At 31.6% G+C, this 27,537-nt stretch overlaps 1 protein-coding gene across 1 annotated transcript in view; it reads right to left on the reverse strand.

Moving 5' to 3' along the window:
- LOC129798126 (allatostatin-A) overlaps nt 1–27,313 on the reverse strand; it is a 60,724-nt gene extending 33,411 nt beyond the window's left edge. The window contains exon 1 of the mRNA XM_055841114.1: nt 26,913–27,313. The gene's annotated coding sequence lies outside the window, so the exon portion shown is untranslated. The remainder of the gene's footprint in view (nt 1–26,912) is intronic.
- Between the last annotated feature and the right edge of the window lie 224 nt (nt 27,314–27,537).

Below are 27,537 nucleotides of genomic sequence, written 5' to 3' on the forward strand. Positions count from 1 at the left end.
GACTTTGTTGCTTTGTCCTAAAGAACCTGCTTTAACCTTGCTTTAAGAGGTTACGTGGATCGCAAAGATAAAAAAACACCATATTTTCTTGACAACTTTTTTCTCAACATAATAAAAAAATTAAAAATATTTAATTTAAGCTCTTTTAAGCATATAAAGGCAATATTTAAACTAATTATTATCTGAAAATTTATTTTCAAAGTTTTTTAACATTCAGCCGTAGGGACCTAATTTTAAGAATCGATTTTTGAAGAAAACATACTTTTCGGTGGGCAAGATTTCTCAGAGTATATTCATTTATTCATCTAACTTCAGAAAACTAAATATTTCCTGTTAAGTAATGAATTAAACTCGTACTTAAATGGCAGATTTTTTTTACCTTGATCACAACTTACTTTACAAGACAAAATGTGATATAAAATACGCCGAAAATTGTATTTTTTGTATAGAATTCTGTCAAATACAAATTTCATTTTAAAGAAAAAGGTTCCGTTTAAATACGAGTTTAACTCGTCAGCTAACAGGAAATATTTAGTTTTTTGACGTCATATGAATATACTCTGAAAAATTTTGTCAATGGAAAAGTTTGTATTTTCCAAAAAAGTTCTTCTATAATCAGGTTCCAATGACTGAAATTTTAAGATTTTTTAATGAAAATTTCAGAAAATATAGTTTAGGAGTATGTTGGCCAAGGTTCGCATAGAGTGAACCTTCAAACAACGCAAATTTTTTCTTTGTTTGCAAAGAGCTAGTTCGTCATTTCTTAGCCATAAGATAAATCATTATTAACCCTTAAAGGACGATTGGAACACCGGTGTCCCATAAAGAAAATAATTTTTCCTGACTACTTAAAGTTATTTTTTATTATGTTAGTACGTAATTGCAAAGTAGAAGGTTGAATGAATCTAGGATATTTTTTGCAAGTCTCTTCCTATTTGCTATATAGTAATTTTTAAATTCTCATATTGAAAATTAATTTTAATTATTTTTTATACTTCCAGTTTTTTTAAGCAAAACCGTTTTGGTAAAAGAAACTACAATACTCAAACATAATATTTTGCGTTAGAGTGAAAATTATCAGTCATTGGTATCGTCAGAAAAATTACTTAAATTTTTAGGCTATTTTTGTCTCTATCGTTCATAGAGACAAAAAGTATACCAAATCAGACTCTGTTTGCTTTTCGAAGTTTAGATGTAAGACGTTTTACAAATTTTGTTTATCGGTTTCATTTTTATTACTAATTTTCGGTCAGCGAAAACTGTCTCGTCGTTAAAGGGTTAAGCTCATGAAAACGAGATGAATAATCGTAGGTCAGCTCTTTGCAAACAAAGAGAAAATTCGCATCGTTTTAAGGTTCACTCTGTCCGAACTATGCCTACATTCCCCTATATGTGGTACTTTTGTGTTTTCCAGTCTTTGATCCATGCGATCCACGTAACCCATTAAGGTATTACGTGGATTTGTAATTAAAAAGCAAATGTTTAAAAAAGGTTTTTGTGCAATTATCAAACTTGTTAAGAATACTTTCTCAAAGTGTCAAGTCAGTCGGAATAATATAAGTTATAAGAGATAGATATAAAGCATTTAAAAATTTCTGTCGCTGTGGGTGGTCAGTGAGAAGTGTCAACTGTAATTGCTTTTTTCTGTAACCTAGTTTTAAAACTCGATGGAAAGATTTCACAAAAACTAATATTCTGATTTCATAGTAATTTTGAACACTTCTTCTAGGGAAGATAATTATTTAGAATCTGAAAATATATTTTTTCATTTATTACAGATTATTTTACAAGACGAAATATTATGGCGTAAAACAATTGAAATATAAATAAAGAAATTGTAAAAAATTTTCTTTTTTGGCTAGGAGCACTAGGAACAATTAAAAAAAAACTTTCTGTTAAGAAAATTTCCTATATCATTGTAGACGGAAATTAAAATGTTTTTCAGAACTGATGTTTCGGTAAGTGTACCGTAAGTGCGGATGACTTTGTGCCCTAAAGGGTGACTTCGATATCCTCCTGTTCATAAGCTTTTCTTTTCTTCTAGAACCAAAGGATGGTCTTTACCGATATAATCTATCATGCCTGATCGATGAGAACCGTTCTTAAACATTAGAATTGAAGAAAAGTTTTCTAATTCAAGCTAAAGACGCTTTGCATAAGTTAATCTGAAAATTTTTACTACAGCAGACTCTCGCTTAATCGGCTCTTTTTCAATCGGGCGAAAAATTTTTTTTGACATTTTTCACGTTTAATTATGAAGCTAATTTGCTCAACTTCCTACTTTATCGTGATTCTTTATAATTGAGCGCTTTTAGTGGAATTTACAAAGGCTTTGACGCCCAAATCTATCGATAAACCAGATGACATTTTGCCCCAAATGCCCAATTGAGAGAGAATCTATTGTATTAACAATGTTTTAAAGTTTTTTAGAATCGTTTTCAAAACGTTGGGTTGTCTAACGTGGCATTCGATCTTGCATTCGACTTCATCAGCCATTTCAAAGCTTATCGGAACACCGTATCTGTTTTAAGGGAGTGATTAGGAGCTCTAAAAAATCAACTTTTAGATTAGAAAATGTTTAAAAAGCCCATTTCCCTTTGAGATAGAAAAAGAATCGTCTTAAGAGAATTTTTCTTCCTTAAATTTCTTCCGGCGTTCGTCACAGAATTGTCTTCGTCTCAAAACTAAAAAGTCTTAATTTTCTCCGAAGCTTACAAACTCGGAAAGGGTCCGGTATGGGACCGAAGGTCATAAGCTTTGGAAAATTTTTGACTTTTCGGTTTTGAACAGAAGCCAATCCTCTCACTAATACACACAGAAAAATGGAAAATTCTTAAACAGAAACACCGAGGAATTTAATTCCAAATCCCATCCAATGAATGCCAATGCCCTAATTTTAAATCCTTGATCATTTAGTTTTAGTTGCAATTTGCAAATCTGTAGACATTTTTCATTTTCCAGCTACTGTTGAACTTAAGTTCCTGATCTCTTAACTTGAAAGAGCTAGGGATTCTAGCCCATTTTTTTCGCTCAGAGCTTCTAAACTTAAACGCCTCGGGGATTCACGTCCAATTTAAGTTCCCAGGATCTTATATATTCTTAAATTTAGAGTCAAAATTTTTCTGTGTGTACGGGGAGAACTGAAGATTACACATAACTACGTCAGATGCAATGATCGAGTAACTTTCGTCCGTTTTTGACAAGGTTTTTTAACAGTGCAACGTTCTCGACAAAGGTAAAATAAAAAAAAATTATGAACCATCTTTTTTTTGAAATGATTAATTTTTAGTTTTTCATTGTTAGAACAAAATGTTTTATAAAATGTTGTTTCATTCTGTAACAATTTGGTTTAGTACATGCATTTGAAATATTTGCTTTAAGATCATATATCAAATAAAAGCTTCACAGAAGAAAATGTTAATAAATTATGAGAAAACATGAAGAGGGTAAATATAAGTAGATACTTTGACTCAGAATTCTAAGTACAAATGTCTATATTGAACGTATCACCCTACATATGGTACATACCATTAACCTAATGAGAGTGATAAGATCATTTTTTCATTTTCCTCTGAAAGTAAAAGTATTTTTGCCTCAGAAAATATGGTGCAGAGATGAACCTCATTATGTGGATGCTTCGTGACCTTTGTATGTATTTTAAGAGACATTTCATGAATATTTTATCAATATCTAATGCTCAGGTCTTAAATAATGATGTTGGTTGGTGTGATTCATTAAAAAAGAGCGGAAGATCTACTCCAGATTTAAAAAAAAAAGTTTTTCTGTGAAAATCTGGAAGTGTTGTGGGTGCTTTTGAAGAGGATTACACCTCTGTGATAATAAATGTGATTGACAAATTCTTCTTTATTTCATTATTATTATTTTTCTGCTATACCACATGAATGTGGGTAAAGTTGATTTTCACCAATCATCTCCTTTCGTGTCATAAATCAGCAAAATCATATTCTTTCTCCCTCAGTGAGCCAATAAAGAAATGCCATTTGACTTTGATATTAAAATTCATTCGAGGCAGAAATTGTCTGATATGAAAAGGGGGATGGTTACTATCGAACTCACTGGTTACAAAGAGCTCAATCATAAAAAGAGGACCAACAAAGTGAATATTGTACATTATGGGCATATTTTCCCATGGGAAAAGTTCATATCACTCTTTTAATGAAGATACACATGTAATCGATTTTATCATCAATGACAGATTTATGTGACCCTTGAGTTGTGAATTTTTTTTCCCTTCAGACACGAATAACATAAATAGCAACAATTGATGTGACGAAAAAGTGTTAAAGAAAGTCAAGTGGCTGGGAAATTGAGGGTGTGATAAAAGGGGCCAATGTTAAACTTTTACGTTGATTTTCTTTTACTGCTTTTTGAAATTGTTACACCTCTCACCCACCTGTTGATGTTAATTTTCTATGAAAGGCAACATGGGCAACATGAGAAAACAGAAGTGAAAATTCATTTTCAAGCATAAATAGTAAAGTTTAATTTTTAGTCATTAAATGAAGCTTGTGAAAACAATCCTAATGAATTCCACTGGTCCCTATCCCAATGAAAATTCTATAGAATGGTTGCCATTTTTAGAGAGCAATCTCAAAAGTTTGTTGAATGTTATGCAATTTGAAAGTCTCTCAATATTTATGGACTCATAATATGATTCCTCGACAAATAATTTTCATTAAAACTGTAGAATACAAGGAAAAATGAAGTAATTAATAATATGAAAAGTTTTTAAATTTCGATACGGAAAGTTTATTTTTTGTGAAGCTTTATAAAAATATCATGTTATGGTTAATTAATTTGATTATGTACATTATAGTACTATGACTTTCGAAATTAAATTTGATAATTTAAGAATCTATCAAATGTATTATCGAATTGAACCTTTTTTCGAATTGATTTAGTTAGTTACCCTTTGACAAGCAATCCCAATTTGGAAGGAAATAACAAAATTACTGAGAGAAAGTTGTTTAAGGGATCCACTCAAATACAAGAAAAAAGACGTAGATAACGAATTTACGTGCGTCCTGTCATGATATTTGAGCTCAAATTGTCAAGACAGGGCATGATAACTTTTGAAAGTATAAAAATAATATTTTCCAAAAAAAAAGATCCACTACTAATATTAGGTTTCTTTTATCCCAAGTAGGATTTTTTAAAATGTTGATACATCATTCATCTTTGAAAAAGTTGCACTTGATCCTCTTTAATAAGTTTATAGCACTGTATATTCTTTTCAGAACGTTTTTATTAATTGACTACCAATAGAAGCTCTTTTAGTTTACGCGATTTTGAATATCACTTTTACAATAGTAGTTTTATGATTTCATAAAAAAATTTGATGTGTAAAAATGCGTTTTTTTTTTAAATATTGTCCCATATAATTCTATTTTTCTTTCTCGAATTTTTTAGATATTTTTACAAAGCTCTGAGTAAATGAATTAAAAAAAAACATAAAATTTCCGTAATAAATGTTAGGGGAAAGTGCTCTCCCTTCGAACGTTCATGCCTTCGAATAATGTGAATTTCTTTTAGTTTCCGTAAGAGACTTACACTAAATTATCACGGAATTATCAACAATTGATGATAAGCCAACTAATAGGAATAGGCTCTGTGCGAACAGAGTGAACTTTCAAACAACGCAACTTTTCTCTTCTTTTGCGAAGAGCTAGTTCGTCATTTCTTAGCCATAAGTTAGATCATTATTAAACACATGAAACGAGATAAGAAATGTTAGGTCAGCTCTTTGGAAACAAAGAGAAAATTCGCATCGTTTCAAGGTTCACTCTGTGCGAACCATGCCTATATTCCCCTATTTAATAGAATTGTGTAAGTACAGTGGGTGTCAATAGTTTGTTGCCTAATGCATGTTTCAGAAATCAAGTGAAAAAAATAATAGAAAAAAAATACTTTTTCAAATTTTTCTTTTGGCATATGAGTTCCCTGTAATCTGTAGATATTATTTATATTTTTCAAAAAAAAAAAATTATTTCATATCAAAAATAATTGTTTTCCAAATGTTGGTCATTTTTGAAAAATCAAAAGTTTGTTGCTTCATTTAAAAAACTAATTTAAAATGGTCAAAAACATACAACTACCTTAAAATTAACCTGCTATATTTTGAGTTTATGTCATTTAAGAGGCAAATGGTGGATTTGTACATTTTTAAGGTTGTCAATGGTAAATATATGTGTATAAGAGTGATGATAAATAACAAGAAATAATCTGTTTTTTTTAATAATTCATAATTTAGGTTAAAATGGCAAATTACAAAAAGTTAAAAGGTGGGAAATTGTCTAGAGATACTATCAGAATGAATCTACGTCATCAGTCGTCAAATTTAATGGAAAATCGTGTCAATGTATTGTATATATAAAATATTCAAAATTTATGGTAAAGAGGTACGAGTACATTCAGAAAAAGCTACAAACAATTATTTTTGATATGAAATAAATTTTTTTTTTGAAAAATATAAATAATATCTACAGATTACAGGGAACTCACCTGCAAAAAGAAAAATTTGAAAAAGCATTTTTTTCTATCATTTTTTTCAGTTGTTTTCTCAAACATGCATTAGGCAACAAACTATTGACATTCACTGTATTTTAGGAAAACTAAAAGAAAATTCACATTATTCGAAGGCATGAACGTTCGAAGGGAGAGTACTTTCCCCATCTTTAATTCTCGAAATATTTCAATTTTGAATAAAGTTAATTTTTAAAAAATTTAAAGTTTTTTATAAATAATATCGAAATTAGTTTACGTGATTTCGATCGTTTAAAGTATTTATTATTATTATTCTTTCGTTCGTATTTAATATTCTTAGACCAACCTAAGATTTATTTTTTTTTAATTTCTGGAAATATTTAAAAGCTTTACAGGCTAAAGAAAATAACTTATGCTTAACTAAGAATTTTTAAATTGATTTTATCGAAAAAAGCAGTAAAGAGATAAGCAATTAAATGTTAAGTTTAGTCATTGAAATATTATATTTTGGTCATCAACAAAATTAAGTTTTATTTAGTAAAAAACTTAAATCCCAACATTTTCATTAATAAAATCTTGATAACGATGCATTTTTTGACCCGATGATCGTCAGTTACCCTATCTCTTTCTTCATGGAATATGTTCTGGTGAGGGAGATATGGTGAAAGGAACAACTGTTGACACTTTAAGAACTCATGACAGCATCTACTGACACCCTGTCTAATCTCTACCATTTGGAATATGCAATTTGAACAACTCTCTTTATAGAAAAAAGTACATTATAGAAAAAACATCATATTACTTGCAATTTTATTACATTTATTAAAAAATTCAACATTTTGACGAAAGTGCAATGTGGGTTCCCTGTCGAAGAGGTGTTCCTTCGACCCTCATCTCAGGCAAAGCCTTCGTAAATTGAAAGGATATTTCAGAAAAAAAAAAATTTAAAGATTTTTAAAGAAAACTGGAAAATTTCAGGAAAAGTGAAGAGATAGGGATGGTTCGTTCTAGAGATGTCTTCCTTGAGTTCCCTTTTACAAATCATCCTTTGACACCAATATCATAGAATAAGTTGAATAAAAATACTTCATTAAATTTCTCACTTTAAAATATCTCAGAAATATTTAATTAGAATTTCCTTGATAACCATGCCTTTTTGACTCTTTGATCGTCAGTTACCCTGTCTCATTTTTTAAGAAGAATATTTCTGTAAAGCATCATTGCTATGGATTTGAAGGATACTTAAGAATTTATGGGGAAAATACGAAAATTTCAGGGAAAATGAAGAGATAACTAGGGATATGGTTTTTTATGGCAAAGTGTTCTTAGACGGATTAGCTGTCCAAATTTACAGCCAAGTTGTCCAAATTAATAACCAAGTTGTCCAAAATAAGAGCCAAGTTCACCTCTACATATCAATTCATTTTTAAACGTATTAAAACAATTTTAGTAAAAATAAGACGATAAATAGCTTGCCAAGTTCCTAATCAACCCTTCTGAAAAGAGAGTAACAAAAAAAGTCAATTAGTATTGAAAATATCGCACTTCAAACTTGGAACATCGATGCTTATAAGCAGAATAGACAAAATTATGAGCCTTTACCCTAAAGCAAGGCAGAGTGAATCAAAAACTCAGTAGAATATTTTTCAATATTTCGTATCAAATACATGACTATAAATGAGCCTTTAGGGCAGAAAATATAGAAAGATTTACTGCAACTCCTAAACTAATAGAAATTTTCCTCGTACAAATATTTGCCATTGTTCACCACCAAAATTATCTTACTGCTCAAAGTATCATGAAACTCATTTCAGTGTTTAAAATGGTTAATAATGACAGTGTGCTACAAAATCAGTAAAGCTCCCTAAGTACTTTCAACGGAAAAGACAATAATCTTCTATTGAGAGCTTCCGAAATGTTTTTCAATCTTGTGGTATTTGTGTGGGAAAACTTTATCCTACAACTTATCTCCCTTCTGTCGATGATGACGATCGTAATTGATGTTTACTTTATCCGCTGTCTCACTCTCATAATAAGTCAATTAATATTTTTGCTCATAGAAAAGTTTCGATGGGAAAATGATGGGGTAAAAATCCCGTGAAATTTCGCCCACCATAAAAGAAAGACTATCCGACTGTATTGTTTGCAGATGAAGATGGGGAGAGGGGACAGAGTAAATGAATAAGGAAAATTTTCACCCATAATATTGAAGAAAAAACATTGTTTTATATTTAAATTTTTTAGATCCTTCATTCTCAGTTATTCAGTTTTTTGCTCACTTCAATCATCTTTCTTCTGAGACTTTTTTCTTTTTAAACAAACGTGTTTGAAAATTGGGATAATGATAGGTAAAATCCTTGGAAAAATCTCAGACTCTTTTTTACCGTGTAAACAGACGGAATTCCCACGGGAATTCCCACGAAATATTTCATTCCGGACGGGAATTCCGGATGGAAATTCCCATATTGAACTGTCAAAGTTTTACCATCCGCTCTATGCGCCTCTGGTGGACTTCAAGCGCAACACAAAAATGCTCCGAAGATTTGAATTTCAAATTTTGTTTTTTTCCGAATATAAATAACGGAATGTGTATTTAGAAGATATTTTACGTACTTTATTTTATTAAAGTGGCTTTATTATACCACAAGGATATTAGTAATATTATCTATTAATACATTTCATGGAAAATCTTTTAAAATTTCTCGAGAAATGATTAGAAATGTTGTTATAGCGTAAATATCTTGTCAAAAACCCCCAATTAAAGTGGATAAATCAACGACAGGCTTTGGATATCTTTGCTGATAGGACCTATTGATTAATTTTCGTTTAATTGTAGTGCTGATAATTTAAAATTTTATAAAGTGTTGGAAGAAAATGTATAAAATATCCCTGGGTGACCAAGCAGTCAATTCATTCGGAACAGAGATGTTTACAAAAATTAGTTAATTGTATAATAATTGAATACAAATTGTTTTAAAAAACAAGAAGACTGTAAAATATTTTAAAATTTTATTTCCAAAAAAAAAGTAAACAATAAAAAATATTGAAGTAATATTTTATATCCGAAAAGGCAGTTTAATATGGTTTCTGGCTGTAACTTTCATCAGTCAACTTCGACAGTTCTTATTATTCTTTGTATTTTCTTATCTAAATTATTATATTCTTTACATTTTTCAATAATGCGATTTATTGAAAAAGATAAATTTTGAATCTGCCTTTCCAATCATTTAAACCTCTTCTGAAATGTTATTGATGAATATTTAATTCAATCCAGAAACACTAATCCTTTCAAAATTATTATAGTATTATTATTCGATTTCAAATTTGCTTTTAAAATCAATGTTTTGATCACTACAGGAGATTTTACATGTTTTTTCATATATTATTTGCTTAAAAACACTCCAAATTAAATTTTCGGAATTCTCCGGAAGCAAAAAGCTATCTCGAGCGAGATAGCTTTTTTCCATTTTAGAAAATTGAATATTTCACCCTCCAACGGAAAATTTCCATTTGAAATTCAAAATATTTCAAGACATTCGGGCAGTTTCGTGCACTTTTGCAGAGGGCGCTTGTATAGCAAATTTACCATTTGCTCGTGGGAATTCCCGTGGAAATTCCGTCTGTTTACACGGTTAATGGAATTTTTGAAAGTCATTATCGGAATATATTAGGTGAATTGAATAATTTTTTGCAGCATCACTGAAAGGATATGTTCTGTTCTACTTAGGTTCTTGTTATAAAATCTCTGATCGTTGTAATTGATGTTATTCAAGTTGAACAAGTTTCAATTTTCTAGAAGAGAATACTCAAATTGTTGCAGAAGTTGTCTGGAGGCATTTACTTAAAAACTTTGCTTAATTAAGTAATATCTTATGAATTAATTAGAGATAAATTTTCTGATATATTGACAATACAGTGAATAAGGAAGTTTTTATGTGAAACATAATACTGATTCTAAATCTGGCACAATGTGAATTGTTGTCCAAAAATGCCAAATTACTCATAGGATTAACGCCCTTTTATGCTCGTGTTAGTGACGCAATTTATCTATGTTCTTATGGTATATGCTCTGGGGATTAGCAAATCCATACGAAAGAAATGGACCAAGTATATGACGTCACGGAGGAAGGACACAGATGATCATTTTCTTAAGAAAAATCACTTGTGGAGCTGTATAGAGAGATATGGAAAACTTGACATCTTATCAATCTCGCACAAACTTAAGAAAGCCAATTCACTGTGGGGGTGATAGCTAGGAGTGACAGGAGTGCAAAAGCATCAGTGAAGAGTATTAGATGGGGTCGCAGTACATTAAGGAATATGTTAATTTTGCAAGATGTTGAAATGGGGAGAAAAAGAGCTGAGAGCATAATAAAAGTTCCGCTTAATTGCCGGCAGTCGGATATTAAAGTATGGGGAAGTTTGGCCACTAAAGAGGGATGGTCTGGTGGATGATTGAAAGAATGTCTCACAACCCATTTGATCTTCAATTTTCCATTGAGTTTGCTCAGGAACACTGGTTTTAATTATTTCACCGTCATTATCTTTCGTCACGGCTTTTTCTAGTAACGTTTAGGGTCAAGTTACTCCTTATTAGCCATTTTAGGGGGAATCGGTGACGCCATAGGCAAGCCAAGCGACCATTTGTAATCAACTGCCTTTGAATTTTTGAAGCAGATATCATGGAGTCATTATCACAGATACATATAATGCAGTTATCAACCCTCTGTGTCGAATCACTGGGTCTACCAGTCAGTAGCTTTTCTGAATGTACTCATGCCTCATTACCACAAATTTAGAATAAAGTTATGTAGGGTGAAAGGAACACCTAGGGGAAGTGTGCCAAATTTCGGCCACTTTGAGTGTAATTTCGGCCATGAAAATAAATTAATTAAAATTATATATGTTATCTTCGAATAGTCAATGAATTCATTTTGCTTTTAAATATTTATTCATTTTAGGATGTATTAACACAAAGACCGTTAAATTTTAGGTATAATTTGAATTTAAATTGCGTTGTAAAAACTCAGTGTGGAAAGAATCTTACAAGAAATGTGACAAATCTATTGTGTTTCTAGCAGTCTTACGATTTGTGGTTAAGTGCAAGAGGTTTTCATTCGATGTTTTTCATGAAAATTGATTAGTTTTCATTAAAGATTGTTTCTGTTTATGTTAATAGTGAATCAATCTTTAAATTTCAGGTAAAATTTCACAGTTGTTTTCAAGGTTCCACACAACCTTCCCGAAAAGGAAATAACAAAAAATATCAATATGAATTAAAAATATTGCATTTCAAACTTAGGATTTCGGTGCTTATATGCAACTATGCCGAAATTTGGCACACTTACCCTATTGACACTTTAAGAATTCGCGTCAGAACCTATTAACACCCTACTCAGTACCACTTGGGATATGAAATTTGAACATCTCTGTTTATAGTAAAAGGTATATCACCGAAAAAACGTTATATTACTTACATTTTATTAGATACATTAAATAAATTTGAACATTTTGACAAAAGAGTCAATAGGGGTTCCCTTTCAAAGAGGTGTTCATTTGACCCTATACCCTGTCCTGATTTTCCATAAAATATAGAAATTGACGTCACAGATTCGTTTCGGCATCTGTGAATGATTTCCCATATTTTAACTTCTTTTAACTTCCTTTTTTTTAAACTTAAATTATAAATTATCAAAACACAGATAAATGTGCAAATCCAGGCTTTGTCTCATAAATAACATGAATTCAAAATATAACTAGATTACATTAGGTTGGTTGCATGTTTTTGACCATTGTGATTTACTTATTCAAATCAGGCAACAAACTTTTGGCGCATCGAAAATGATCAACCTTCGGAAAACAATTATTTTTTATATGAAAAAAATTAATTAATTTTTTGAAATACATAAATAAGATCTAAAGAGTGCAGGAAACTCATTTGTCAAAAGAGAAATTTGAAAAAGTAATTTGTTCTATCATTTTTTCACCTGGTCTTTCGAATATACATTAGGCAATAAATTTTTGACACTCACTATCCGGACCGAAAACTCTGGGTAAGTGTAAAAAGGTGTTTTAGTCTTATGGTGTCTACACACTAGAAGTAATTTTTGTTAAAAATTGTCATTTTTTTAAAAAAAATTCTGACGTTTCTTCCTACAAGGATAGGAGAAATTTTCTTTAAAAAGACTTTTTTTTTTAAAGAAATTGCTTCTAGTGTGTAGAGTCCATTAAGGTGAAGAAGAATCTCACTGGTGATCACCGGAATTTTTCAAATCAACTCATCACACCAGTTGCTTTACCTATTACTCACTATATATCTCTATATGATTAATAAATTAATCATATCAATCATACCCTACTATTTGGCTAAATAGTTGAAGATGTCAATATATTAAAATATGAATCGTCTTTCATTCATACTTTTTTGTCTTAGACAGATAGAACACGTATATTTGCATCTGATTCTTTCTTGCTTTAGTACCCCTAGAGTGGAATCACCACATTTCGCCAGTGCCCCACTTTTCGCCACTTATATTGAAATCGCTATTTTTCGCGATTTGTGAAATAAATGAGCCGCAAAGTTTTTTTGTATTTTTACTGCTGCTACGTATAGAGTCGAAAAATAATAATTATTCGTTTTGGATTTACGATTTTGAGCATTTTTTAGAGTAATATTTTTAGCAAGTGCATCGAATCCAATATTTCTTACCAAATAAAGTAAGTGCCATCAAATTTTCATCAAGCAAAAAATACCTTTTTGGATCAATAATTTGTCCATTGAATATTTAATTACACTTGTGGAATACTTTTAAAATATGTATTTAGTTAATTAATATTTCATTTTATATTATTTTTATATAAAAATGAGACATGGCGAAAAGTGGTAATATATTGGAATGATTTTACCACCTTTTGCCATCTCTTTTCAATAGGCGACGCTAACTTCACTTCGTAGATTGTCAATTGTCAAATCTGCATTGTTTACTTTCTGCAATAGACCTATAATTCGATTCCTCAAATAAAAGTGAAGAAAAATCGTTTAAAGTGAGTAAAAATGAGGTGATCATGAGGGAAAAGAAATGCTGAATATATTCTTTTTATAACATTGCTAAAATAATCAAGTTTGGACCTTTTCAAGTGGGTGGCGAGAAGTGGTTACAAAAGTGGCGAAAAGTGGTGAAAAGTGGCGACGAAGTGGTTATTTTTACATTGTTAATAAAAATTAGTTTTTAAGTAGTCCAGCGTTAAATTCTAAGACTATTGTTTTCACGAATCAAAAGTTAATGCATCTGAGTAGTTTTATGTTAAATTTGAGTTATTTTGTAATAAGAGTTCAAAAGATATAATAAAATTAATTCCTCTTTTTCCTAAACATGGCGATAAGTGGTTACTCCACCCTATGCTATGTTTTGGACCTTAACGGGTCCTTCTATAGACATAAAGTTCTGAAACGTGGTGCAAGAATTATAAAAAAGATAACATCAGAACAAAATCTGTTTAGTTACTGTCCAAAGTTTAATCATTGATCGAATACCAAGCGTAAAACCTTTTTCTCTAATTTTCTTTTTAATTTTTTTTTTTTAATTTAGAATCTTTTCTTTAGTCGGGGTGGAGACTATTAACTGACTAGGATGAATTTGGATTCATATGAAAGGTCTTTGGAAACTTGATAAGTTGAAAGCTTAATCTTTTTGAGTACAAATGGGTTTTTGGTATTTTGATTTTGTTTTTGGGTCACCAGTGACCCATTGGTCCTCTAAGGTTTAATATGAGCTCAACAAATTTATTCACATAAATAAATGAAAGAATTTGATAAAATGTGATGCTGAAATCCATAAAGTGTGACTGTTCGATGCAAAACTATCGAATATCCTGTACTATGTGTTCCATCAATACTAACATGTAGTCAAAACTAGAGCACAATATAGACACAAACAGGAAATTTGGGTAAAATAAATTTCATTTCCGCAAATGGCAAATAAGAAGGAATTCCACCCTATACATATGGCAAAGGAAAGACTTCTTGTGCGTAAATCGGACCCACACCCCTCACCAAAATCAGGGACTTTGTTTTGGAGATTCCCAAGGCGATATCAAGCGCAATGATAACATCAGTGATGATGGCAGTAAAGTGAAAAAAATTGTACGTGCGGCTAACAAAAAGAACAGGAGCAGTGCTTTTTTGCAAGCTCATCTCGTGCCGAGTTTCAATTTAATCTCATACTTCGCAGCTTCTGACCCCAAAAGTCTCTTTAGGGAATGCGTAGGACTGAAAAAAAGTGATGAGTCAAAGCTTCAAAGAACAAAAAAATGGCGCCAAGACTAACCTGAAGCACTATTCTGACTCTAAATGCCCTCAATGTGAACGACCCTGTTCCGTTTGTAAATCCCAGCTGCTTCCGCCTGATGAGATGACCCAGTCTCAGCCGATAAATTAACTAAGAGTGCCCTTTTTGGTCAGTGCAAGTGTTTTGCCACGGATTGATTTACCCCCGAAACCTCCACTCCCTGACCAAACGTGTTGAGTGGCTGGGACATTCTCATTCAATTTGCCCAATATATTAAGGCAAATCAATAAATAAGGCGAGGATTATTGGCGTATTTGGTAATATGACTAATCTGAGGATATGTCACTCATGATTTGAATAGAGTTTTGTGCACTATCCTGTTACCAATACTCTCGAACAAATTAGCACTTTCCGTGGGATTCCTGTAACCAATTCAATTGGGTATTTGATTAATTCATGCAAATCAATAGTACAGCGTATTTTAATTAGAACATTAAGTGGATGGACAATTTTGGAACAATTTACCAAAGTGTCTTAAAATTGGCATTATAACAATTTCAATGTGTTAAATTTGCGGACAATTTTGCAATTGAATTACAGATTGTTTCACAAAATGATTTTTTTTGTAATTTGGCACATCTTTTAGACTAAAAACTTGAGAATTAAAAATTCGGAAGAGTTGTCAGCACTACCACGCGGAGAAAACAGTGCCTTGCATGAGGAACAGAAAATATTGCTAGTGTAATATGGGCTTCAGATAAGACTAGGGGGAGGCTTTGAACTTTCGCACACAAAAATGATGTTCAAGTTCAGTGATTTTTTCTGACTACCATGCAAACCGTATCGATTCTCCAAACTATCCCAAAAAAATCTCTTACTTATAGGGTTCATAATCCCACCTCAGACAATCCCAGGAAATCCTCAGATTTTCCTCTAAAGGAAAATGAAAATTTAATGGCGATTTGTGCGAAAGTTCAATCAAGTTTCCATCTTCGCACACGATTCACGTCATCATTGCACACCCTATTTTTGCCTTAAATTTTGCGCCGGACACTAAATGTCACACATCATTGTTTGAAGGAAACTCTAATCTACTTGATTAAATCGTTTTTGTAAGGATTAAAACGTTTTAATATCACTTTTTTGGAACTTTTCTAAGACATATTTTCATGACACTAAAAACCATTTTTTGCTTGATTCTATGGGAACTTCACTATGGAAACGGTAAATCTGGTGAATGCTTTCTTGAAAAGTCCAAATATCACCAAATTTACACGAATCAATAAGTTTTTTAAGCTAAAAATTGACTAAAACTTTGCAAGCGAGAAGACCGCATAAGATTCCACCATTTCTCTACGGATATGCTCAAAAACGCTTGAATGCGCATTATTGAAGATTTCTCTGTCCCTACAGCTACAGGAATCGGGATACTGCACAGAGATTGAGCTTCAGAGGATGAATAGGCCAAAATTTTTACAAAACAGTCTCTCACGGACAAATTTTTTTCTTTGACATGAAAAACAATACAAAAGTGAGGTTATGTCAAAGATTCTCAAAAACTAGTTCTAAACTGTGTGAGCTTATTATAGATGTGATTCTTTCATTGCAGATTCAGTTTGTGCAAGCTTGAAAAATATTTTTACATCAAAGAAATGCAAAATTGCTTAAAAATTACTCAACTGCGACCTATTTGAGTAAAATTGCTTATTGTTTATCAATAACTTTAAGATTTTTAAGTTTTATTTTTTAGTGGTGGATCAAATCGGTAGATTACAATAGATGTGAATTTGAGGGATCGCATCTAAAATGAAGTTTCCTGGAAAATGTGCGAAGAAGCAATGTCTTCTATGTGCGATCGATGAATCTGAGTCAAGTTTGTGAAATTTCTTCCACCCACAAAAGCGACCTTCTTCAGCCAAAAAGGTTTTTACATAAATAATAAACCCGATTAACTCCTCTACCTTCTGTGATAGTCGTTTTTCAGAAAAGTGATATTAATTGTGCAAAATCGTACTCCCTCCGTTCCGAAATAAGTCGTACGTTTGGGAAAAATTTTTGTTCCGAAATAAGTCATACGTTTGGGAAAAATTGGGATTAAGGGAAAGTTTGTTGGTAACTATTGCTAATGTCCAGAACTAAAATTGAGGTCCAGTCTTGATAGTATGTTGAGGAACGAATGTCTTAAAAATATCTCATTTTTGGCGTTTTATTTTCAATCTAAAATAGGTGCAGAATGGTGAGAGATACAGACTTAGGACCTTCGGAGAACCCCCCCATAAGTTGACCCTGGGACCATTAATATGTCCTTTATTTTGCCCCCACTCCTTCCCTTCCCCTCCAAAATCATGGTTTTTGGTATTGCTCGAAAACACATCGTGCGATTTATTTCTTCAATTCTGGATATGTTTTAGAGAAACATATAAATTGTCCCAGGGTCAACTTATGGGGGTCCGCTGAAGGTCCCAAGTCCCTATCTCTCACCATTTTGCATCCAGATATTTAAAGACATAAAAAAGGATGTTCTTTTTATTGCTCATTCTGCAAAATTTGAGCAATAAAAAATGTGATATCGGTAATAACTGTTGAGTTCTACTTGTGCATACTAAAAATTTAGAACAAATTCTAGCCTGTAATGTTAATCACAGTCCATTTTTTAGTAATTAACTATCCACCGGAGCTCTTTGAAAAAAACGTGAAAAATGGACAACTTCAACATATCGATTCCTCAACTTACCATCGTGATAGGATGACCATATTATCCCTGAACATGGAGGATAGTTCATACTTAAGATATTTGCAAATAACAAAAACATTCTCTGAAACCATTCCTTAATCCCTAGTTTTTTCCCAAACGTACGACTTATTTCGGAACGGAGGGAGTATGAAGTATTAAACATCAAAATTACAATTTTGGGCCTTTTTTTTTAAATTTTTGCTTCCTGAAACTAGGAAAAAAGAATTAGACTCCCAATTTTTCAGGAAAGGTGGGATTTAAGACTATCTATTGAAATATATAGCCATAGGCAAGATTCATAAATGAATACGGAAGAAATACGAAGTGTTTGAAGGTACCGTATGTGCGAACGATCAAAGCTTTCCCCTATATGGCAAAACTGTTCTAATTTCTTATCAATCACGATTTTTGGAAAAATTTAACTTATGATCAGATTATTAATTAAATAACCTATTTGATTCTCAAAAAGTAAGAAAATTGCTCGCTATTTAAGATTTTGAGGCTTTCAGGAAGCCTGTAGTATGAAGACCGCTTAAGGGTCTAATACTCTAAGGCTGATCTTCGAGAATAACTAGGCTGTAAGATTTGGGAGTGAAATCTAAAGTATGTTCAGAATTTTTAACCATTTTAACTAATACTTTTCCAAGGCTGCAAAAGTTCGACATTCCCGAGCTGTCAAAGTAGTAAAGTTTGTAAATTTTTTACAAAAACAGTCCTATTTCAAGAAAAAGATTCTTACGTAAATATTAACCTCGATAAAGCCTTTGTAACTTGTAATAGTAGTTTTTCCGTAAAGGTACTTGAAATATAAAAAATACATAAAATATCATCATCATTATCATCATTTTCAACCGCTTATGTCTATTGTGTGTTTATGATCAATCCCAAGGCGCTGCAAGGCAAGATCCTGAATTCGATTCAGCCACCTTGTCCTAGGTCTGCCTTAAGGTCAACACATCTTCACAATGGCTTGCATAGTTTTTCTGGGGAATCTTTTATACCCAAATAATACACATCAAAATTATAATTCTAGAGCCATTTTTTATTATCACTTCTTGAATCTAGGTGAAAAGGCCCAGGCTCCCAACTTTTCCAGGAAATGTGATTGGGCGAGCTATTAGAATATATGGGCATGGGTTAAGTTCATTTAGTAAAATAGAAAAAAAATCGTCTTTTATGAAGCTGCAACATTACGAAGCTGCAAAGGTTTCCCCTACTTGGTTATTTATTTTTTAGTCATAGTGAAAACTGTTCTGGTTAAAATAAAGCCATTGAGTTCCCTCAAGATGAAAATAGATAAAAAAGAAGTTAGGAAAAGCAATTAAAATGGTGTATAATTTCATTTATTTTTAGTCAAAAAATATTGAAGAAAATCAATCAAATGTCAGAGAGATATTTGAAACTTAATCTTTGATGAGCTTTTCCCGCTTTTCCTTAAACTTTGAAAATTGCAGAAATGCACATCTTTATTTTGTAAATTAGTTTTTTTTTTGGAAGAGAGGTAATTTCATTTTTGCTAGTGAAAAATACGAAATTTATCCCATATCAATCAATTTGATTTCTTTTATTTAACTATATGCAACAAGTATGTAGCAACTATTAGTGAATATTTAATGTACCCAGTAATAATCTACATAAAATTTATAAGGGATAAAATTATTATTGTTGTATGCATAACAATTTGTCGCAGAATGCAAATCGTGATGATATTTTGTTAAGCAAACATTTAACAATAACAACTAAACTTTTACGTCCACACTATATTACAGTCTACCTAAAATCACTGGCAATATTTTCAATAAAAATTTTAAATGCATTAAATTGGTATTTAACACAAAATCAATTATGATTACGCTTTTTAGTCAAATATGGGTAATTATATTTCTGTGATCACATTTTGTAAATATGATAGTTAGTTTGGAACTAAAATCAAATTTGATGGCAAATAAATAGCCAAAGGTTAAGCGGCACATATAAATATTTAATCTGAGAAATTTATTGAAGTTTGCTTTTCGATTCTTGCTGAAAATTAATATGTTTGCAATCTTTTAGGCTTTGGAGGCAATTTTCCATAAGTAAATTTTGGTTCAAAATCAAATTTATATTCATGGTTGTGGGAAAAAAGGAGGAAATTGTGAAGGAATCTAAAAAAAATATTTACATGTTATGCTCCTTTTTATGAGTGGACAGCATGGAATAAGGTGAGTGGGATCTTTTGTTTGTATGCTGGTACATATTGCTGAAAGAGGAAATTGTTTTTCATTGTTTTACGGTGTGGCTGGAGTTTCTTTGTGGAGGGTGTTATACGTGAAGAGTGATAAGCGTAATTGCATTTATTGTGGCTGTTTTGATCTCTTTCTTGTGGGGAATGGTGGTCGAATTCAATGCAAACCTACTGGATGAATATTATTGCGTTAAGCACACCTGAAGGAAAAGTTTCTGGGAAGTTTGACGTAAACATTTTAAATTTAGCAAATCAAATTTAGGTGCGTTATACGGAATGAGAAAATGGTAGGCAAACTTGGATTTTGGGAAATTAGGTATTTCTTTGATAGTTAACTACATAAAGGTAAGGTTCTGAAGTCAAGTGGTGAAATGCCAAGTGAGAGAAACTACATGTCATCTTCAAGACTCCATCAATTTTCCCTGAAACCATTACCTAACTCGAAATAGGAAGATGTCTCTATTCTATGTCGTAATTATTTTGCCATATTGTTTAGGTATAACCTTATGCTATTGCGAATTCACTATTTATAACGTTAAACATCATCATCATTCTGAAGGGGCCAGAGAATGTGGGTGGTCTTTTAAAGAATATGAATAGTGTTATGGATGAAAAGGGGTTTCAAGCGTAAAATACATCACAATAAATTTACATGATACTACAAGTACTAAACCATAGTTGTGTTGAAACAGAATACCATGATGAAATATTTTGTGAAGCGATCACATTTACATTCCATATAAATTCCCTGCATCATAGTCTTTACTTCTTTTAGGGGGATGTTCAACATGCATCCCCTACTCTGAAATACCTTTATCATTTGCTTTGAATTTTTTACCAGGACATTCAACGTGTGGTAGTGTGGAAAATATTCGCATTTTGAGGATGAGTTCTGATATGACTCGCATTGGATTGAGTGGTTACCGTAATAAATTTAAAATTTCCACATGAATAAGACTATCACTCATCTAAACAACTCTTTTATTGGAATGCATTTTCAAATATGCATGCACTGATGACTTAAAATCATTCATTATCAACTTTAAAAAATAAGCAATATTACTCTTGATATTACTATGAAAAATAAGCTTCTGTTTAAGTAAATGATTGCTTCTTGTAACAGTCGACTTGAGATTGTTAGATTGTTTTCGTAGGAAAATTAATAAATAAAAAATGCTGTATTGTAGAGTTAGAAAATTAATAATAGGAAAATATCTAAAAGCTAGCTACTCCAATGATTTATTATTTTATTAAAAAAGGAGGTAGGGGAGACCGGGATTGAATTAGCTACGTTTAGTATTAGATAGTGTTATGTTATAGGAGAGACTGGGGCACATGTAAACATTTTCAATAGATGCGAATTTGAGGTGATTTTCTAAACACACAGTGATTTTTTGGAAAATATTTCTTAGTTCATGTTTTACTCTTGGGTATAGGCAATTCATCGAGGGTAATGCGGATGCTGAAAAACAAATGAGTTTTCCATAAAAATAAAATTTGTGTCACTGTGCATTTTTCTCTTTTCACAAAATACCTGGGGTAGAAGTAAACACTTTCTGGGCAGGATGTAAACACCCTTTTTCCATCCTTCAAATTAACTTGGAACCACTTTCAATTATTTTAATTACTTAAGAGATATATAAAGACTGTTTATGTTTATTTTTCAAAAAATCACTACACTTTTTACAAAGAATAATTACAACAGCAAGAAAACTAAAAGCACGCAAATCACAGAAATTTTTCAATGGATTTTCCCCATATTTTTACATCATGTGACTTCATATTGAACACAACGAAAAATTTTCCACCATGAGATGCAGCTGTGAAGCGAATGAAATGAAGAAGAAGAATACAAAATATTTTGCCATTCATTCTACACTCGCGACATCTACAATTACGGGTAAATTGCCTGTTTACATTTACCCCAAATGCTGTTTTCTGACCAATTATTAATTCTTTTAAAATAATGAGAATCTCAATTTCTCTAGTAAATGCATTAATATAATCATAAAAGATGTAGGAAAGAACTGGTATTGCTACATTTCGATTATTTTACACAGTTTTTAATTTCCAGGTGGAAATCCAAATGACCTAAAATAATCGAAATATCAACATTGTCGGGAAAATTGATTTTTATTTTTAAAGTATTAGGATTTTATTGAGCAATTCATCTGTGGACATATATCCCCATGGTATCTATGAATGTTTATGGGTTTTATGCTCTGGAGTCTTAAAATTAGTGAAAAAATCACAGTGTTTACAACTACCCCTGTTTACTACTACCCCAGTTCCCCCTAGGTTGCCTGCGAAGGAATGTTAAGGAAACCACTCTTTATTCTATATTACTTCCCTTACTATTCATTGAAATATTTATCAGCCACATACAAACATTTTTTGTACAAATTATATGCAATGAAAAATTTCATTTGGTGGCTAAATCTACTCCTGTCTCCCCTACAAATTTTACTTAAACATTCCTATTTTTGATAAAAATTACGAATGAAATTAGAACTCGTTAAATTGAAAAAGTATCGGTACACTCAGAAAAATAATCGAATAAAACTTACTCGAATCGATGTTGATTTGACTCTTTTTCGTTGTGATTTTCGATTAACTATATTTTAGGGTTGATTTTACTTCTATTTAGGTGTAATATTCGGAAGAGTTGTTTTAACTTTTTTTCCTAAAAATTACATGATAAAAGAGTGTAAAGAACTCTTTTTAAGACTAAAAATTACTCGTTATAAGAGTTAAAATAACGCGTTCTAGATGTTAAAAATAATCTTTTTTAGAGTTAAAATAACTCTTTCAAATCCCAAAATGGATAGATTTTGCAATTTTATATTTTTTTTATTTTATTATTTTCTTTATTAATATTTTCTTGATCTCAAGTTCCCTATATTCCGAGCGAAATATCACGTATGATGCACGCACATGTCTTCATGATACACTATTAGGCATATATCTGGTTGATGTTCCATATGAACTTTGCCACGCGAAAATCTTCTTGACTGAAGTATATTCTTAAAACGAAAACACTTAAGCATATACTTCAGTCGAGATGAAATTTTACATCGAAAAAGAGTAATAATTACATCGATATCCGACGAATGAATTCAACTCGCACGAAGAGTTGTTTCAACTCTATATGTACTAAAATTTACAACGAAAAAGAGTAACAATTACATCTATATTCGTAGAGTTAATTCAACTCTGCCATAGAGTTGTTTTAACTTTTTAGGTTTTTTCTTAGTGTAAAGAAAACAATAAGAACCAATATTATTTATTTATAGACAGAAACGATCAAATTTGTGAGAATTACAGATAAAAATTTCCGATGGAACTTAACCTTCTCTTCCTTGAAATTGAATTTTAAATTTTTCAATCTTTATTTTACTGCTCGAACTTAAGGAGAGTGTACTTATTTATTTCACATTTTTCAACTTGTTTATTTAGCACCCTTCTCAACTTCTTATTTTATTTAAAAAAAATCAGTTCAAGTTATTTTATTTAAAATAATTAGGACAAACTGTTTCTTGAACATTTAATGGCCCTACATAATACGATTAATTAATTAAGTTCTATATTTTTTATTGGTTACATAGATGGATAAACATTTAAGAATTACCATAAAAATTTCAGAAGCCAATTCGAAGTACTTTCGTATATGCAAGGGCGATAGCAAAAGAGCGCTGAGCAGATTTGTAAAGCCCAAAATAGACACAGGGATCGATTTAGGGATCAGATCGAAAAATGAGGATTGGTGTCTATACGCTCAGGGATCAGCTTAAAATTTGGAGGATCAGGCTGATCTTCTAAATTCACGATGTCTAGTGAAATTACGGGGATTAGGCGACATCAGCGCCAGTGCTGAAAATAAAAAGCTTCACTTTGGGTGTTTTTGGGTGCTGTTCGAAATGTCAATTGGGTGAAAAAACATGGAGAGTAATGGTACGCAATGTTGTAACATCTTAAAATGCATTAAGATTGGAGTAATGTAAAGGTCAGAGTACTCCTGTCTGTATGAAAAATCCATTGATATTGCACTTAAGAAGTCTTTCAGCAATCAAAGTGTGGAGATTTAATATACAGTGCTGTCTCGCTATATGCACAGTTTGGGTACTTTTTTGACAGTTCTCTCTCTGAATATGCACAACTTTTTTTGAAATTCCCAACGGTTTTTCTCCTGCTTTTAATAAATTATTATTTTTTTATTGTTCTAGAATTTCCCGTGTTATTTTAACTATAATATGAGACAGAAAAAATAAAATTAAGATAATTAAAAACGAGAAAAATTAGTTACCAAGAAAATAATTTTCTTTATTACTTTGTCAAAATGTAAACAAATTGATTTTGAATGCAACCGATACAAAAGCTGTGCATATAGAGAGTGTGCATATAGAGAGACAGAACTGTAAACGTAAACGCTAATCCATGATCCAAAATCCTCAGTGTATGATAGTTTGGGCTGATCCTTTACCGCCAAATTTTTCGAGCTGAGTATTCTCCAGGATCAGCCTGTGTCTATTTTCGGCATAAGAGTTTGGGTGATCATCCAAAACTTTGAAGCGCGTTTTTTTCTAGTTTTCATTTTTACAATTTCTTCAAAATGGTCCGAGAGATTAGGAAAAAGTTTATCGACTGAATAAAGCTTCAAAATTAAATTCTCTTCTATTTGATCTTAAAGAATTGTTGTAAACCTGGGAATCTCTGGGATCTCTGGGAACTTGTACCGATCGTGGAAGTTCCTTCCTTGGAAGCAAGGAACCTCATCAGAACTAAATAGGTGCATAGGGGAATAACATAGGGGAAAAATCCCAATTTCAAAGGTGCCCACTTTTCCCTAGGCCCTTGGTACCTTTGGTACTCCTTGATTGAAATTTATATTTTAAGTATAAACTCTAGTATATAATAAAATCTATCAAATAAACAAGCTTTTGTGTGATATAACATTTGAAGAAACCATACAGTTTCAATTAAATTACATATCGCTCCTTGGAAATTACAAGGGGCCAACTCACTTTTTGGTGATTTTGAGATTTTAACGCACTTAGAAAGAGAATTTAATAAATTTTAAGATGATATAAATCATTAAATTTCATTATTAGATTAGAAATATTTTTCAAAATTTTACTCTTTCTGATTGTTTGCGCAATTTTATTTGAAGTAAAGGGGCACAAGTTATATAAATCGTTCAAATTTTTGTGAAACAAGGGACTAACTCAAGCAATTTGATCCCTTGTCATTCTAATTTCAGTAAAATTTGGGCATAATTTAGAATGACAAAGAGTTAACTCATAAAAAACATTATTTTGAAATGAAAAAGTATGAAAATTTTAATGTTTATATTAATACTCAGACCAATAAAGAACAAATAAATTGCTTTTGTTGAGTCATTAAATTAAGATAATTATTTAGAACAAATTGAATCTTTAATGTCGTCTCCTGAAAAATGGCTCAGATAGAGATGGCCCCTTGTAATTTCCAAGGAGCGATATGAAACATAAGGATATTGAATGAAACTGTATACAGCACTTGGTTAATACTTTCGTGCCAATATACATTTTATTACTTATATCAGATTAAATTAAAAGTTCGACTTGAAAGTCAAGTATATTCAAATTAAGATGTTAATATTTTCAGCTTTGATATAATAAAAGCAATTTAGATAATCTTACATTGAAGTTTAATAAACTCAAATTTCTGGATGACACTCTGAGACATAATTCCCAGAATTTTGAATGTATAGCAGAACATAGCAAAAAAAAGTCATTGCCCTACTGAATGACTTAAATTAGAGGTACTTCTGTGAGATTTTCATTGCGACGTTGCAATTACGAATTCACGTCAAACCTTTACGAAAGGGGGATGGCTTTCGTGATGGTGATGATTCAAAGATGGTACAGTGCATAATAAAATTTGCTCGAGGTGGTCAAATGAATGAGAGATAAATTGAGTTTTATATTTACGCCAATGTATAACCTTTTTTTCACTGGAATTCCCTGTGAGAATGACTTTTCATTTCCTCACTTTCCTAACTTTGTGGTTAGCACGCAAGTTTAATTGGAAATGTGATACACTTCCCTATCTTTTTAACACCCACACAACATCTGACCGTGAAGGTCCATCTCCAATATTACTTGAGGTGAATAAAATTGCAAAAGACATCACAAGAGTCTTAATTGCGTTTTTCAACCCTTTGATGCTAATGAATTTATACTCTCTGTCATTTCTTGCAAATATTTATGTTATCTAACCAAATAAAATACTACGAATTTTCATATAAAGCGGATTTGTGGGAAAATTGAATAAATTTTCTCGCTGGGTGATTTTAAATTATATTCGCATTTGGAAGGTACCGTGAAACTTATTTTATTCACAAAATTGTCTCTATTTTTGGGGAAGGAATTTGGGTAGTTCTAAGTCCAGTAATCCCTGTGTTTTAATATAATATTTTTGATATAGGGTACAAAAGTTTGTTTGTCTTCGATGGAGATAACAATTATCACAGAAAATTTGTTCTTTGAATAGTTTTGATAATTGGATAGAGGTAGAGTTCCTCCATTTCTTGACAATATGAGCCAGGTGTTGCTCATGTTATTAAAGTAACTATGTGAATTAATTATAAATTTTAATTACTTTACATGCAAGTTTCTCTTGCAACACTGTATGAAATTATTAATCCATTTACTCCGAGAAAATTGTTTTGCTGCCATAAGATGCTGCACTTTAGTGTAGAAGAAAGCTTTTAATTTTTTCGCGAAGGATTATGTTCTCCTTGAATGTGAGGGTGGAACATTCTTCAAATGATTGTACATTGAATAAAATAAAATTCTATTTCTGAGATATTTTAAAATTGACTATTATATTCAAAAGTCTGCATCTTATTGTGGGAGTGAAAATGCCCTTTGAGAGATACCAAGAGGTCTGTAGGAATTTCTTAGTGCTATAAGACACATTTTTACGATATTGAGTCTATTTCATTTCCCATTTTATATTACAAAATTCCACGCACATCAATCCCATCAATCCAGAAGGACGTGAGTAGGATTTATTCTGCCGAAAAATTAAACATTTATAGAAAATTCCTTGCAATAACTGGTCCGAAATCTTCTGAGGATTATTGTTCTCTGATTCACTTAAATGATTGATAGAGCTTTACCTTATTTAATTGAAATTGTTGATTTGTTCACCAACTGCAGTCTCTTGTCGCAGTTCCTGAAATTTCTATTTTCTTGCACTTTCCACCACTGTTTTATTGTCCTGCTTATCAGTCACTTCAATTTTAATTGGAAAATTGATTTTCCTTGCACAGCAATTTTAACAGATTTCACCAAAGTGTTCAAACAGTGAGAATGTTCTTCTCAAAAATTAAAAAAAAAATTGTTCTCAGTTCTTTGCGGGTTTAAATGAAGCAGAAGAAACAAAAATACTGATCAAATTCTCTCGCGGATGGGAAAGTATTTGATTTTGAATTGAAATGACTAAAAGGAGTGGACAAGATCTTCGGGTGCGGATGGATGTTGTGGTTTTTGTCCTACGACTAGACAGTGTTTAAAAGAAGTGGCGCTCGAACTGGCCTTTATGTATCCACGATGATGGAACCTGGAAGCAACAGTTGTTGGAGTATTTCGTGTGTTGCGCATGATTTTCAATCATCTCCGGGTGTTGCACGCAGTTCTTGTACAAACCTTCTTGATTCAGTCGTGCGGACAAAAAGAGCCAGAACACCCACTTGGGAATTTCTCTTAGAATTCTATCATCATTTGAACCATTGCTCTCCGTCG

This window comes from Phlebotomus papatasi, chromosome 1 (assembly GCF_024763615.1).
Source record: "Phlebotomus papatasi isolate M1 chromosome 1, Ppap_2.1, whole genome shotgun sequence".
Taxonomy (NCBI): domain Eukaryota; kingdom Metazoa; phylum Arthropoda; class Insecta; order Diptera; family Psychodidae; genus Phlebotomus; species Phlebotomus papatasi.